Source organism: Tribolium madens, unplaced genomic scaffold (assembly GCF_015345945.1).
Source record: "Tribolium madens isolate multiple individuals breed KSU strain unplaced genomic scaffold, Tmad_KSU_1.1 Scaffold_71;HRSCAF=194;Tcas5.2_LG6, whole genome shotgun sequence".
NCBI classification, from domain to species: domain Eukaryota; kingdom Metazoa; phylum Arthropoda; class Insecta; order Coleoptera; family Tenebrionidae; genus Tribolium; species Tribolium madens.
Window position 1 is genome coordinate 3,668,824 of NW_025401041.1, and position 16,883 is coordinate 3,685,706.

The 16,883-nt window shown below is 28.6% G+C and overlaps 2 protein-coding genes across 2 annotated transcripts in view; one reads left to right on the top strand and one right to left on the bottom strand.

Moving 5' to 3' along the window:
* The window catches only part of LOC123009430 (ly6/PLAUR domain-containing protein 6B-like), a 28,752-nt gene extending 26,704 nt beyond the window's left edge, over positions 1 to 2,048 (bottom strand). Inside the window, exon 1 of the mRNA XM_044405738.1 lies at positions 1,785 to 2,048. The gene's annotated coding sequence lies outside the window, so the exon portion shown is untranslated. The remainder of the gene's footprint in view (positions 1 to 1,784) is intronic.
* LOC123009428 (zinc finger protein castor homolog 1-like) overlaps positions 1 to 16,883 on the top strand; it is a 110,989-nt gene that overhangs the window by 7,214 nt on the left and 86,892 nt on the right. The window lies entirely within an intron of this gene.

Sequence of the window (16,883 nt, forward strand, 5' to 3'; positions counted from 1 at the left end):
TAACAAATAAAATTCTTCAATTTAGGAAATAAATACAAAAGAGAATGTGAGAGATCAAAGTTGGCCGAGGTTTTTAAAATTATACGGACCTAAGATTTTGACTTCAATCAACTTTTTTAAATAACTTCTGTTACTAAAAATCTTGGATAAATATGAAAAATTTTAGTTGCCCGATAATTTTGAAATTTGGTATAGGGGCTATTGATGTTGATTCTAGACAACTGTTCTTTTTGTCGTCGTTGCAACATAATAGGTACTTTACAAAAAAATAGGTTTTTCTAAAAATCTCTAAGGCTATACGTGATTTTTTAAAACTAAAAAAATAATTTTTGCTAGCTAAAAACTCAAGGAAGAATTAAACCACAACTGAACGCAACGACACAAAAATTTTGATAAAATGTCACTCGTCAAATCACAATAAATAAATAAAATTTAGATTAGCTAATACGAAACAAGAAAACACATTCATTTTTTACTACTTTTTATTTGAACACATGATGGTTCAATATTTTTTGTTACGTTTGGTGCGTTTTTCTTATTTCTCGTCTTTATTTTTATCTCTGTTGAAGTTTTTGTTTTTTATGGTCTTGTTTCAATATTTCAATTTCATTTACTTTTTTATAAATATTTGTAATAAATCATTGACATTTTTTATTTTAAAAGTAACTAGACATATAGTTAGATATCTAAAAAAAGACCTTGTACCTATAGAAAACTTCAAGTGAATAAGATTGACCGACCATCCTGTATAATTTAAATTCCTTCAATGTTATCTAATTCCTTCGGACGACCGTTTTTATAGCAAAAAAATGATTGTAGAAAACTCTTCTTTAAAGAATAATTTTGTGGTTTTAGTAGCAAAGTGAAATTTAATTAGTTTTATTACTCACTACTACAATAGCTGGCCAATGATAAGCATATATAAGACATTCTGAGGTAACTAGATCAGAGGTGATCCGTTGCTTCCGAAGCATAGATTCTTAGCGTTCCTCTGGAAGCAATTTCTGATCACCTTTTTTCTAGATTTTGTTATAATTATATTTGCTAGTATTTTATTGTGGTTTTCCCGATAGTTTCAGTGTTATCGACAGATTCATGAAACACCAGTTTCAGGCAATATTCTCGATTTGCTGAAGAAAAAATCTAATAAAAGTATCCGGCGGTTTTTACTTGAAATAAAAACCAAACCCGGCATCTGTTATCTTTTTCTCAATATTGGTGGGCATTGTTTAATTCGAAAGATTTTTCAATTGAAATCCAAAAATAACAAATGGGAAAATGTCAAACTAGCATTCATGTAAAATTTAAAAAGTTATTTCTGGAGTGAACCCAATCAATGCTGTTAAAAGTTTTTTCGTGTTGTATTCAACTCGGTTAAAATTTTGTCAAAAACAATAAAACCTCCAGTAGCAAATAAACAACGGGGCTGATGGCGCAGTCACAATTCATAAAACTTAATAAACCAAAACAACTCCAACTCGTAACGATCCGACTTCGTCTATTATCACAACTCGCAACAATGAAGTATCTATTTTTCTATAACATCGCAAACAAGCCTTTACATGAATTATTATTTCAAACTTTTACACTTTATTATTCCATTTCGAAGTGTTTGTGACTGAATCACAAGTGAAAATAAATGCAACAGATACCAATAAATAAGCGATAACGAATCTGAAATTGCCAAACGTCAAAATTTTGATAAGTAAGAAATTTATTCGTTTCAGGTATTCGTCAGAATTTGCATTTTTATTGTTGGCAATATCAGGATTAACACAACTTACCTCTCAAACATGTTTTAAATTTTTATGAAGAATAAGTCTGTCCATCGATGGCGATACAAAATTGTATAATTTTTAAATATTTTTTTTTTGTTAAATATAATTCAATTCCTTTTAATCACGTGATTTGATTAGTGTCTGTCGCCGATTCACTTCATTATTTTTTCACATGACTCGCACGGTCTTGAATAGATGGAAAAAGCTCGTACATAGCCTACTTTGATTACATATGCGACGAGCTTTCCATCGTTTTCCACTTGACGTTCTTCTCGCACTGTACACATACGAAAAGCGTTTGCAATATCCAGAAGCCCTGGGAAAATCGAAATTGGACGAAAAGCGACGAATATAAACGACCGACGAAAAAAAGGACAATCGTCTGATTGCCTCTCAGGACTGTTCTAAAATACTGCTTTTGATGTTTTAATTATTATTGTGGGATTTTCCAGTCTGGCTTTCCCCCATTTTCAAATGAAAATATTTTTCCATAGGGATAAACATCTAATTAATTAAGAGTGCTTTTCCGAAGTTTTAACGTATCTACATTTTTTTAATTGAATCTGGAATTAACAATATTTCACAGTGAAAAATAAGCCTAATGCATAATTTCGTTTCATTTGCTGTGTTTTTTCCGTCAAATCGTCCGTGAAACCCTCCTAATCCGTCCATTATTTACAAACAAAAAGCTGTAAAATCCGCAACAGGCAGCACAAAACACCGACGATTTTATTATGCATTATGAATTTCAATAAGCATCCTCTCGTCTCAATTCAAGCATTTCCGAATTTTACGCCGAACTAGACGGTCAACACAGCAAAAGCGGCCGACCTTTTTATAGATTTCACGAGCGATTACACAGAGAGTAGGACGGAAGTGGTGGCGAAAAGAGCGACCGGAAAAACAACATATAAAGATCGAACATGCTTGTTATATTACGTCGAATTTACGTAAATTCCGGGCTTTGGCGAACAGGGTAGGCAATATGGAGAGCGGTGATGTATAGTGGGTTGCATACATGTCATAACCGATTGAACTAAATTATGTGGCCTATGAATTTGAAATTAAGTTGGCGGCATTGCATAATGCAAGATAAAAACAAAAGTTACCCGTAACTAAATTATTGTTTTAATTTGACAACACTGATTTAAATTCAAACATTATTTTTTATAAAATACATGATTACAATTAGAATTCTTGTAAAAAGAAACTTTGTTTTTTATTCCCGTTCTTTGATTTTTTTTGAGTAGGCATTAAAAATCATTTAGTTTTTTTTTTTTCATAAAAAATGATAAATAATCACTAAACAGATATTGGAAAGTTGCTAAATTGTTTATTTTCAGGTTTTTATCTTTTGCAAGAAAATTTGTAAAATTTATTTGGTGTTTATTAAGAGATTTTTTTAATTGTAAAATTAGAATTATTATTTTTTTTAATTTAGTCATATTAGTGAATTTAAAATTATATATATACAAAGTTTTTTTAAACTGTGTTTTTTTTTACCTGACCTGACCTGAGAAAAAAAAGTCAGAAAATGATTTTTTAGAGAATAAATAAAAAATAAAAGAATAAGTACAGGGCGCGCCAGAACTCGCGCCCCAGAGATAAATGCCATATAAGGTAAGATTCCAGAAACATGGAAAAAATGTTAAAAAAAAATATCTATAAAAATTTCGATGTTATGAGGGTTTAAAGTTTGCACTTTGTCTCTATTTATTTATGTTGAAAAAATAATTTATTTGAGCTGAGGCGTAGCCGAGGCTACAATATTTTTTTTCCAATAATACGACATAATTAAAAATTCTAAGGTTGTCTGGCCACAAATTTGAAATTTTAGTTGGCAATATTGATTATCACATTCAAACGTCACAATTTTATAATTAATTGTCATTTATTTTGAGGGCCGGTTACTGGAATTAGCGAATAATTCAGTGTTGCTAACAGATTTTTTGTTATCTTTTGCCAATGTTGCTAAATTTAAATTAAAAATTCTTACAACAAATTAAATTTTTTCTACAACTACATTTCAATATAATCGATATTCATGTGAGAAAAGTCTTACAATGACCAATAAATAATAAAAGTATAGTTAGTTTTTTATAAGCATTATGACATCTTCACTAGTGACGTGGGCCTTTAATGACATTATAATGAATAGTTTTATTAATATACAGGATGCACCAAAAGCTACGAACCAAATTTTAATTTTTGTTATGTTTAAAAAAATTATATCTTCAAACAGGTCGATTGCTACATGTTGCCACTATTGTAACATTTATGACGTCATTGGATTTTGAGTAATGACGTCATTATTAATTTTTTTAAATGGCAACCAACAATTTTGTTGACTGTTTTTGGTAATTTCTATCTTTTTAAAAGAAAATGTTACCAAAAACAGTAAAAAAAAATTGGTTCCTATTTAAAAAATACTGATAACGTCGTTACTTAAAAATCATTGACGTTATTATAAATAATAATATAATGAAAATATATCATTTTCGTAGATTTAAAAAAATTACCCATAAAATTATGTATTTTGTGAGCTACTTTTGGTTCACTCTGTATTAGAAATAGAAGCTGGTTACACAATCTGGTGTCATTTGTTGGATGGCAGCGATAGTAAATTCCACCACACTGTATATTATATTTAAATTTTTGTTATCTGGGACATCCATCTGAATGCTGTTCAATTCATACGGGTTTATTAATTGGTTGTCACATTTTCAAATAAGAAAAACAAAAGCTATTTACGACGAGTAAAAAATTAAATTCAAATAAACTTTTAGCACTCTCTTTGAATATTAAACCCTCAATGTCAATTACTTGACTTGACAGATGCTAATTAATTTAAAATTCGTATGACCCACTCGTGTACATTACTTTCTTCTTGTTTTGTGTGTCTAATTATCAAAATAAAAATTTCCTGAATTTTAATCTGGAACTAAGTTTCTCTTTGACTCTTTTACTTTTGTCGCATCGCTTTAATAACTTATTTAAATATTGACTTAAAAGACCAAAGTTTGCCTTCTTGTTTTAAAATTCGACAGTTGAAAGGGTTGAGACCCTTCGAAATTAGGCAAAAGTCGATAGCGAGATTTATGATCGTGCCCTTCCCTCCCGATATTTTTCCGTAACTAATTCAGTTTCCTCCTAAAACCCCTTAAACTCCCGCTGCGCGACCCTTTCTTTGTCCCTTGATATAATACGTACAATACATGGCTACCAACTTGGTCGTCACAACTATTCCTAATTCATTTATCATCTTTAAAAAAAACTTACACGGAAAAATGTAAAAAAGCCGGTTAAAAATTTCTTAAATACACGATTAATCATGACACGGTTTGACAGCATAAAATCGCTCTCGGAAACGGGACGTGCGTTCGTTTTACTTTGTCGATCGGACGGACCTAAACGCTGTGAGAATTGATGGACATGTGGAGAAATTCCATAATTAGGAACACAAACATGCAAAATGTGCGGTGTTTCAACCAGAAAAATGACCCATTTTGAGCCCATTCCAAAAAATATGCGTTTAATTACGTTTCTGATCAAAAAGTGGCCTATAACTTTGAAATTATGTTGGCAACATTGAATAATATAAATTGTCTCTATATCTTTCAATGTTGCCAATTTAAATTCAAAGTCACTGAAGTAACCACAGGATGATTAAAAATGATTTTTTGATTTGGCAACGGTTGGTATTTTCTATTGTTTGCAACATTGCAACCGGATGTGGTTTTTATTGGCAGATATTGTAAGTTAAGTTTATAATTTCCAAAGATAATGTCATTGTCAGACTGTACGTCAAAAATTAAATTCAGTATTACCAACTTCAACAGTCATTTTTGATACTCACTATTTGATTATTTTGTCCGAATAATTAGTGGTTTGGAAAAAGAACTAGATTTTTATACTGGGTGTTTTTTTTTCAGAATTTGTCTTATGTAATTCAAAATAATCCGTAAAGAAATAAATACTTTTCCGGATTTTATGTCATTATTAAACTTAGCAGACAGTCTTTACAGTATGTAATGTTGGTTGCATAATGTTTCAAATTTTTACATAATTTCAGAAATTACGCCTTTAGAAAATAATAGAACAAAACATTACATTTTCATTGTAAAAATAATTTCAAAATTAAATAAAAATAAAATTATGATTTTTTGGAATAAAATAATATTTTTATATTTTAATCCAAAAAATTGGTTTTCCTGAAAAAACTAGTTTTTTCTGAAATTACTTCTTATTTTAAATCTTAATAAATAATTTAAAAAATTGTAACCTTGTGGAATTTTTTTTTCATTAGTTTTTTTGTTACTTTAAAATCGTAACAATTCTAACAGGGTGCGCCAGAACTCGCGCCCCAGAGAAAAACTTCAAGTAAGATAAGATACCATAAACATGGAAAAAAAGTTTAAAAAATTCTATCTGCCAAAAAAATTTGACATTTATTTTTTGACAGTTGACATTTTTTTATGTCTATTTAATGATACTGATGATCTTGTATATGTTTTTTTACAATTATTTAGTAAAGGTACAAAAGTTTTGGTAATGAAAGCCACAAATAACATTGAAAAGAGTTACAATTTAGGATACAACTTCCTTGTTTCCCCTTTTAATAGCCTATAGCAAAAAAACTTGGAAAGTTATTTTTCCAACAGAAATAAATAGTCAAAGTGCAAAACTTAAATTCTCATAACTTCGAAATTTTTATAGATAATTTTTTTTTAACATTTTTTCCATGTTCCTGGTATCTTCCTTTATATGACATTTTTCTCTGGGGCGCGAGTTCTGGCGCACCCTGTATATTTAAATTTACCGTTTAAATCAAGACACTACAATCTATAATAGAAATTTTTGAAGTTGAAGTTGCTGAAAGCCTGAAATTTATGTTCATTTCTTGGAAACGAATTAGTTTTGTGTGAGTTTAGAATAAATAAGGCGATAAAAATCTCACCGCTGGCCTAAACACCGTTCGAATTAATAAAAAAGTGGTAAATTATTTAAACAAATTTTTTATGATAATTGGTCTGACATGTGTTACTCTGCAACCATCAGCAGTTATTTCTCGGAAATTAGAATTTTAAATTCGATTTTTGTGTTAATTTTATTCTTCGTGAAAAGTGTCAAAACAACAGTTGACTCCCAGATCGTGATTTCATATAAAAAAATTCCAGTTAATTTTCGATCACGAATGACGCAATAAAGTCGTAAACTGCTAGTTCCCAGATTTTAATAGTCGATAAAACGAAACTTTTACTTAATAGAGAAATTTATAAAAATCGTCGATCAATCATTGGAATTTTTTCAAACCGTTGCGTTTCTCACAGGAGTTTTTTAAGCCGTTTTCCCACAAAAATTAAAAATTTTCCACTTGATTCAATCGCACAATTAATACTATCAGAAAATCATCGATCATAGGAATAATCAATCACTCGACGATCATTAAGGGCCCTACCAACCCCTTATACCTACCTGGGTTATGTCATTCAATCGGAAAAAAATCAGCTGTTCTCATATTTCATAATTATTATGACTCAAAATTAAAAATATTAATTAATAAATAAGAGTTTGAGGACCTCTGGCCGGATTATTCTTCCCCCGCCCGTCTATTTTTAATATACTCAATCCGTTGACATGTGATTTACGGCCGTCTTCGTCGACTCACCCTATCTCACTTATAAGTGCGAGGAACAAAGATGGGGGCTCACTTTTTTACCTGTTATATTTTTAAGGGAAAGTAAAGATTTTTTACCTGCTCAGCTTTGAAATTTTAGAATTATGAAACCCAACACCAGACGGACGTTGTTATTAAAGGATTTTTACGTAAAAAAGATTGGGATTCTTGTGTTTAAACACAGTTAGTTCACCCCCTTCGTGGGAATTTTTAGGGGTTTTTTTTCTGGTTTTATAAGAAGGTTCAATAAACTAATAAAATTGCTGTTGATTTTAGGAGACAAGTTCTAAAGAAAGATAATAAAATTAAAACGACACAGATTCTTGTGGTCTAACCATTTGATTGGGAATTAACCATCCCATAACGTTGGTAACACTCACCCTAGACGTAATTTAAGTTTGCAACACTGAATCAAATAGTTTTTAACCGTTGCCAACTTAATTTTACTTAATTTTGGTCACTTTGATCGTGTTTTCTCGTTTGTGAGTGACAATAATAGTATATTATAACACAATGTAGATAAGAGATTTTTTTATAGCCGAGCTGTTTATAATAAATAAATAATTTTAACTCTTTTTCTTTTTTCTCTGCAATTTCTTTGTTTTTTTAACAAATATTTCATATTATGAAATTAGAATTTTTTTTATAAATGCAGAAGTACAAAAGTGACATAACCACATTACGATAAGAATAAAATATATTTTTAGCTTAAGTTAATAACTCAGGTAAGTAATTAATTATTGTAGATAATAGTGAATTAACAAAAATAGTAGTTGTGAATAACGACATGTTACGTCTGAGGCAACATGTCCATTAAGTTAGGTTATATCTGTCACCGTTGCATTGCTGGGTAATAAACGTGCTAGTAGTGAATATAAAACACGGTTGAGAATTTTTATAGTCGCCTCGCATCTATTATAAACAACTCGGCTATAAAAAATCTCTTTTCTACCTTGTGATATAATATACTATTTTAGTATTGCCAACTTAATTTTAAAATCGCGGGCTACCTTGATTGTATTTTGACATTTGTGAATGATAAAACGCCTTAGATGTATGCAAATCGAGTGGAGAAAGAAAATTGTTTCAATGTCCAACTTCCGCGCAACTGTTTCGCTCCAGGTCACGAAATAATAAATAATAAATCAACGTTTAAAGTCCCCGGTGTTAAATAGATCTTTCTTGTACCTTATGTAACAAAAGCAATGGTAGTAAATCGGTAATACCTGCGGCTTAACTGTCTGAAGAAGGCTATTAATAGAAAGAGGATGCATTATCGTCGATAGACATAATCACCTAATACGTGCTGTGAAATATACATACTGACCACTCTTTAACACTCATTTACACTAGCATTTAAGGTGTCGCCGGCGACACATTTACTTTTAATTGAGTCGTTTTTTTGCTGATAAATGTGAAACTCATTAAAAGTAAAAATTTCGTTTTTAAGTGTGGTTTTGGGTTCCCACCGTCGTAACCCTTTGAGAAAAAAACACAACGACACATGTATTTAGAAAAAAAACCCTTCTCTGAGAAACACCGAAGATTTTTTCCACCCTTTTCCTTGTTATTATAAAAAAATATGCACCCTTTGGGCACGTCATGTGTGTTTTGTGTTGTATTTCCACCCTTTCTTCCGATAAAAAAAGCCGAGTAATTCTATCTAGAGTTTTAAACCCTTTACGGATAAACACAGCTGCGTGGAATCGCGAAAGGGTGACACCTGAGGGGATGCAACATCCCTTAAGAAATTCGACATATGACGAATTTCGTTTTTATACCTGTTTTACCGCCAAAATGAAGCCTCTTCAGCGAAACGTACAAAATTTTACTTTTATTTTATTTTTATATAATCTTTTATTTGATAGTTTTAAATTTTTTATTCATCTTATTTTATTTTAAAAATGCAATTAACACAAATAGTTTTTCATTTAGCAAAAGTGCAAATTTACCCAAAACATTATTCCATTTGCATTTGCAGATATTTGATACGAAATTTTTATGTAGTATCTATTTAGGAAATGTGTAAATTTACAAAAATCAGAAGTTTTTGATCATAATAAAGTTAAATATTTTTTTTCTACAGTTAAATTACATTGCTGATTTCTAAAAAGACCAGGTGGAATATAGAGAAACTTATTATTAGTTTCAGAAACATTGTTAACATTTACACACATTAATTTGTCAAATTCCACAGAGAAGTAGCATGCTATTTTATCTTCTCTAGGAAATGTAAGCTTATAAGAAAACTATGAACCTTTTTATTAAAAGTGCAAATTACAATGAATATTAATAAAAAAAAAATGGTATTGAACTTTATTGAAACACTGTTAAATTTTAAAAATAGGCAGAATATGTAAATCTACAGGGTGTTTCAGAACTCGCGCTTCAGAAAAACATGCGATGTAAGGTAAGATACCGGGAACATAGAAAAAATATTTTAAAAAGTCTATCTATCTATAAAAATTTAGAAATTATGGGAGTTTAAATTTTGCACTTCGACTTTATTTATTTCTGTGGGAAACATAATTTTCCAAGTTTTTTTGTTATAGAGGAAACAAGGAAGCTGTATTTAAATTGTAACTCTGTTTAATTTTATTTGTGACTTTTTTTGGTAAAATTTTTGTACCTTTACTAAATAATTATAAAAAAAACATATACAAGATCATCACTATCATTTAACAGACATTAAAAAATGTCAAATGTCAGATAGTCGTTTTTAAACATTTTTTTTATGTTGTTGATATCTTATTTTACTTGAAATTTGTCAAATTTTTTGTAGAGATTTTCTTTTTTTTATAATTTTGTATTTTTTTAAAAGTACATTTTTAATCCTAAAACTACTCAATTTTGTATCGAGCGATCATGATAATTTGTAATCGAGTCATCTTTGCATCTAAGAACGTACGAGTATGTCTAACTGCACGTGAAACGTCAAATAAAATGACAAGTCAAAAGGTAAAACGGCAAAATGGGCTGGAATTAGTCGCCGACGTATAATATTACGAGTAGGACCGCTCTTTTTTGAAGGTAAATTATAAATCTAGTTATTATAATCATTACCTTTTTGATCATGATGCCATTTTACTTTTCGACTTGTCATTTTACTTGACATTTTACAGACATACGTTTTCGAATCCAAGGTTGACTCGATTACAAATTATCTTGATCGCTCGATATATTTTTCATTACACAAAAAATTTACTTTTACATAAATTTGGTAATTTATAAGTCCAAACAATGCTAAAAATGCAAATTTTCGTTATTTGAAATTTTGTTAAGATGTTTAAAATTTTAATATTTACAGATTGTAAAGTATTTGTTTTTATTTATAAAAAATGTAAATTTTTCAAATATTTGCCAAAACCACTAGGTTTCTTTAAAACACTTTGTAAAAAATGTGTAAATATTAAACACTACACTCTCGTAGGTAGATAAGACATGATTAAAATTTCCTAATGAGAGTGTTTTTACGGCTTGCTACATTTTTTTGTCAAAAAATCACATATCACAGGCAAAATATTCCACCTCGTGAACAATATCATTGTCAGCAATAATTGCAGTTCGATAAGCCGACTAGTTCTGATAAAAATCTCCAAAATCTCATAAAAACCGCCAAATCATCATCACGTGTCTCTTATCATTAATCAAAGTAATCGTATCTCGCAGTTGGAGTATTAATAAAAAAATTCAAAAGGTAAATTACTAACAAATTTCCGATCCAAAACCACCGAATTTGTTTAAATGAATTCTTGTCGTCGAACCAGTTTTGATATTATTTTCGTACCGTTATTATACGGCAACTGGCTCTGTACCCAAAAATAGAAGGTTTATTCAACCCTTTACCATATTTTTCTCTAGTCACACAGACGCGACAAAAACTCCCCCCAGGCGATAATTAATTATTTTCGCCATTCGACCCTCTCTCTCTCAAAAATATTATTTCAAGGGTGTGATTCTCTCACGAGTTTATTGTTTTATGAAAATTTTCAAACATTTGCGGCTTGTTTTCGATGTTTGACACCAACGGGGAATTTTTATGGGTGAGAGAGGGTGGCGAAGATTTATGCGTGGGAATTTTGAAGAAACGTTAAAAGTGATCGTCAACGGATGTGGACGATTTTTAAAAAAGAAATGAATTATGGAAAATGACGGAAACATCGTTCTTGCGTTATTAATTATTGGTATTATTTTCGGGTACGGTAATTAACACAAACGCACGTTTTTGAGGGTTGTATGACAGAAAAGTGAAAAATTGAAACGTTGTGTCTCATTTATCGCGTTTTTTGAGACCACAGACGAGGAAATGGACGATTTTGGTAATTTTGATTCAATCATTTTAAATACAGAGTGAGCTAAAGCAAATCGAAAAAAATACAATGTCAATATAGAAACTCAAAGTGTATAAAATAGTATATTATATAACGAGCATAGAAATTAAACGTTTTTGATAATATTAAAAAATTTTTGATTTTTGTCGAAATTTTTGTCGATTTTCGATACCCAGAGCGGTTTATTGCTAATATACGTAAGTCCGGAATTATTTGTGTAGGTATATCTTACAATTTAAAAACTAGCTTATAACTTAAAATTTTGTAATAAAAAATGTCTAAGAAGAATATGTGTATTTTATTAAAAGAAAATAAATAAATAAAAATAGCAGTGTTTTTTTAGATTTTGAAGGAAATAAAAATACAAAGGTGAAAGAGTTATGAACGAACTAGAAGAAACTAAAGGAACTAAACAACAACTAGAAAAAGAAAAAAATTGAAATTGAGAAAATAAACAAAAAATATTGGTATACTTGTAATATTTGTAGAATCTTAACGTTAAATAACTTCTTAAAACAGCAAAAATTTTAGTTTTCTAGTATGTTTTTTACATAATTGAGAGAGAAAAAAGGCGAAAGCGTAAAAATAAATAATTAAAAATAACTTCAATAAAAACATGGAAAGTAAAAAATGTTATACTTCTTTAATCTTTAAGCAGTAGGTAGTTATTACAACAAAAAAAATTAACAGTAAAGCAAATTAATAAGGAATTTAAAAAAAGAAAAGAAACATTTTGAGAAAAATTAATTCAATGAAAAAAAAAACTATAAAGTAAAATGTAGTTGGTTAGGTTAAAAATTAGTCAAATTACTCTTTAATTCCTTAAAACTTGACTAATTTATCAAAATTAGACGAGCTTAGAAAACAAAGCATCTTATATTTTTTCTTTACTATCTACAAATCTATTAATATTTTTCAATAAAAAATAAAAAGGTATGAAGTAAAGAAAAGAAATACTCAATATTATAATTCTTCTAGGAGTTGAAAGATGAAAGACAACAAAAAAGGACAAATTAAAAAATTTAAAGATAAAATAATTTTTTTTTTAAAAAAGAAATAAAAAAACGTACAGAGTTGGTCAAAAAGTAGTCAAATCAGTCTTTAATTACTTAAAATTCAGACTAATTAAATTTAAAATATCTTATGGCAAATTTTTTTATCAACTAAAGAAGAAGTAAGGTTTAAAGTAAAAAAAAATTAGTATTATGCTCGAGAGGCATTACAAGAAAAAATCAAAAGTAGAACAATGTAATAAAACATTAAATCGAAATAAAAGACCAAGTGGAAAAAGAGGTGTTTTGAAGAAAAAAGAAATACAAATAAAGGCATAAATTTGGAGATTGAGTTGGTTATAAAGTTGATAAATTAATACATACTACCTTTTTTTTTCTATCTATGATAAATAGTCATCGAAGAAATTGCTAATAAATTCTAAAATATCAAAAAAATATTCTACTATAACTTCTAACAACTATTGCAAATTTTTCGGTTTTTTGACACCAATCTACCCTGCAGAGCATTTTACATACGTATACGTTTTAAAACATTAACTACTTTGAATATAGTCTATCCGCAATTTACAAAATAAAAAAAACTCAGTTCACTGGCGGGTAATTCTTTTTTGACAAGAATCTAGAATTTCTAAATTAGAGACAGAAAAACTGTTTTTTGTTTGTTTTTTTTCTAGGACACTCTGTATATAGCCATCAAAGTTGAGAACAACTGCGATCTTTTCGGTCATTGTCATGGCCTTTCCTCTGTTAGAATGATTTCGTTGCATCACATTCCTCAGATGGGTATTTTGATGATAAAAATTAATCTTTCGCCGTGTTATCGCCATCATCCCATCTAAATGTATTTATATTGACAATGAATTAAGAGATAAGTCCTCGAAAACTCTCAATAAATTCGTTGCCACATCCGTAGTTTTTTCGTCTTTCCTGTTTTAGCATCCCCCTATATCAAATATGGAAAATCTAATCGAGTCGCATTAAGCCTTTTCCTTTCTGGAACGTCTCGAGTCTGTCCCACTTCCGGTTTGATTAACCCTTTTACGCACACACATCTGTAATGGTCGAAAAAACTTATCCCGAAATAAAAAAATTATAAAATACACCATATGTCGGCCGTATTCTTGAGGGAACGCTCAAATAAGTGGTTTTATTTTTAAATTTGTGCAGCAGTGATGCTCATTCATTAATGAGATAACCTTGACGTAATTATCATTTGATTTTTTTTTGCAAAATTTGTATAAATTTACACACAAATCGTAATTCTGTCTGCTAGATTAGATAAAAAAAATTCATGCAGTTTTGAGTCGATTTCGATTAATTTCGATACTTGTTTCCGACGTGATTTTGTTAAATTTGTGAAAATTTCACGAGATATTTGATAAATTTTATCGGATGAGCGGATTGTATCTCTGTTTCTTTTGACATTAGTCGATAGGAGGCGTTGTGTGAATTGTGATGTGGAGCATTCAGACGAGGGTAAGTCACCCGATTCTTTATCAATTTTGATGATAAACTTGGGCAAATGCAAGAATTAGCTTTAGAAATATTTTCATTGTGATATTTATAGCAGAAGATAAAAAAATTGTTTGCGTGTCACGAAAACACTTGAGTAATTGTGCCAACTGGACAATAATAAAATTGTAGTTTAAATTTTTAAATTATTATTATTAAACACATTTCAACAGGTTATCAAATATCACAACTTTTTGCTTGAGAAAATTTGAAAAATTGACTTCATAATTTGTTTTCTAAAGATTTTTAATTTTACTTAATTAGTTTAAATTTTAAGTAATTAAATTGTAGTACTGATTTAGCTACTTTTTAACCAACTTAATCTCCAAATTTATGTCTTTTTTTGTAATTTTTTTCTTCAATACACCTCTTTATTTTCTTTACTTTTGATTTTTTTATGTTAATGTCACCTCTTGAAAAAATATAACATTGAACATTTTATTTCTTTACTTTGTAACTTTTTACAGAAATTTATATTTAAAAATGTTAATAATTATTAACTTGGAATGAAGAAAAAATTTGATATAAGGTACTTTTGTTTTCTCTGATGATTTAGCATATAATACTAAATATGTTTTTTATTCACAATCACTAATGTAATGTGCCGATTACTAACCTTTTTAAGGTTGGGAAACATGTCATTATTTCTCATGAAGAGTAATAAATGTTACTTTTCTTGAGTGGTAATATGCAGGATTGTCAACGTTAAAATTACGAAAATACCGGAAATTTTTTCTTTTAAATTGTCAAGTTACGCATAATATTTCGCTAAATTAGTATTCAATTGCTTTTGTAGCAGTTTCTCTTAATTCTGGGGGAGTACATTGCTCCATTTCGACGACTTTAAATCAGATTTACACATTATTTCAATATTTTCTTTGACATTTCTGAAATGTCAAAAATCAAACGTCATTTGGATGGCCTACCACGTTTGGACCTTAACTTTGTTAGAATTTTATTTTACTCAAATTTTTGACTGAAAATAATATGATTGTGAATAAAATAGCATACAAACCTCGGTGGTAATGGCATTACCCCTTGTGCTTTATCCGATCTCGAGGCTAGCGCCTCTCGATCGTATACATAAGCACTCGGGGTATTGCCATATTTACCACCTCGCTTGTAATGTACTATTACTTTAAACCTTAGTTTAGCCTTAGTTGTTAACAAAAATTGTAATGTTATTTCAAATTTCTTTAATGTAATAGTTAATTATACTAAATTTGAAGTAATTAAATTTAGCTACTTACTGACCAACTCAATTTCCAAATTTATGTTTTTTTTGTAATTGTTTTTTCTTCAAAACACCTCTTTTTCTCTTAGTCTTTTATTTTTATTTAATGTTTTTTTAATTCGTTTTACTTCTGATTTTTATTATAATGGTACCTATTTCTAAAAAAACATTGAGTTTTTTTTTATTTTATAATTTTTTTACTGAAATTAATATTGAAAATGAATAATTATTAACTTGGAATGAAGGAAAAAATTATGTAAGGTACTTTGTTTACTACTTTGTAAAAAAATAGACATAAGATATTTTAAACCTCTTTAATTTCAATTAATTGATCTGAATTTTAAATAATTAATGACTGATTTGACCACTGTTTGACCAACTATGTATGTTTTTTCATTTCTATTTTCAAACAAATTTTTTTACTTTGTCTTTAATTTTTTTAATATGTATTTGTACTTGTAAATTTTTTTCGTTGTATTTCAACTTCTAGAAGAAGTATAATATTGAATATTTCTTTTCTTAACTTTATACCTTTTTATTTTTTATTGAAAAATGTTAATAAATTATTAATTTAAAGATAATAAAAAATGAAATTGATACAAGATGCTTTTTGTTTTCTAAGCTCGTCTAATTTTAATTATTTAGTCAAGTCAAGGGTAATTTTACTAGTTTTTAACCTGACTAACTGCATTCTAGTTAATTTTATTAAATTTATTTTTCTCAAAACATTTATTTTCTTTTTTGTCGTGTATTTTTTTTATTCTTTTTAATTTGCTTTACTTTTAATTTTTTTATTGTATACAAGAAGTATGACATTTTTTACTTTGTATGTTTTTATTGAAGTTATTTTTAATTATTTATTTTTACGTTTTTGCTTTTTTCCCTCAATTATGTGACAAACTAAAACTTTTTTTAAAACTAAAATATTTGGGTTTTAAAGAAGATATTTAACGTTAAAATTCTACACACATTATTGGTATACCAATATTTTTTTGTTTTAGTTATTATTTATTTTTTTTTTTTTTTACTCTCAACCATATTTTTTTCTTACTCCTGCATGTCTTCATTATTCTTTCACCTTTGTATTTTTATTCACTCCGAAATATAATAAAAATTCACTGGTGCTTTTATTCGTTTATTTTATTTTAATAAAATACACTTATTAGACATTTGTTAGATTAACATTAAGAAAATTTTAAAACTACAACAATTTTTTTTTTCTATTTTATTAGTTGCCGTAACTATGAAAGCTTGAAGTAAGAACGTTATCGGATGCTTGTTTTTCTACTTTTGTAATCAATTATTCTGATTTATCAGTGGCACTCGAAGCCTCCACTC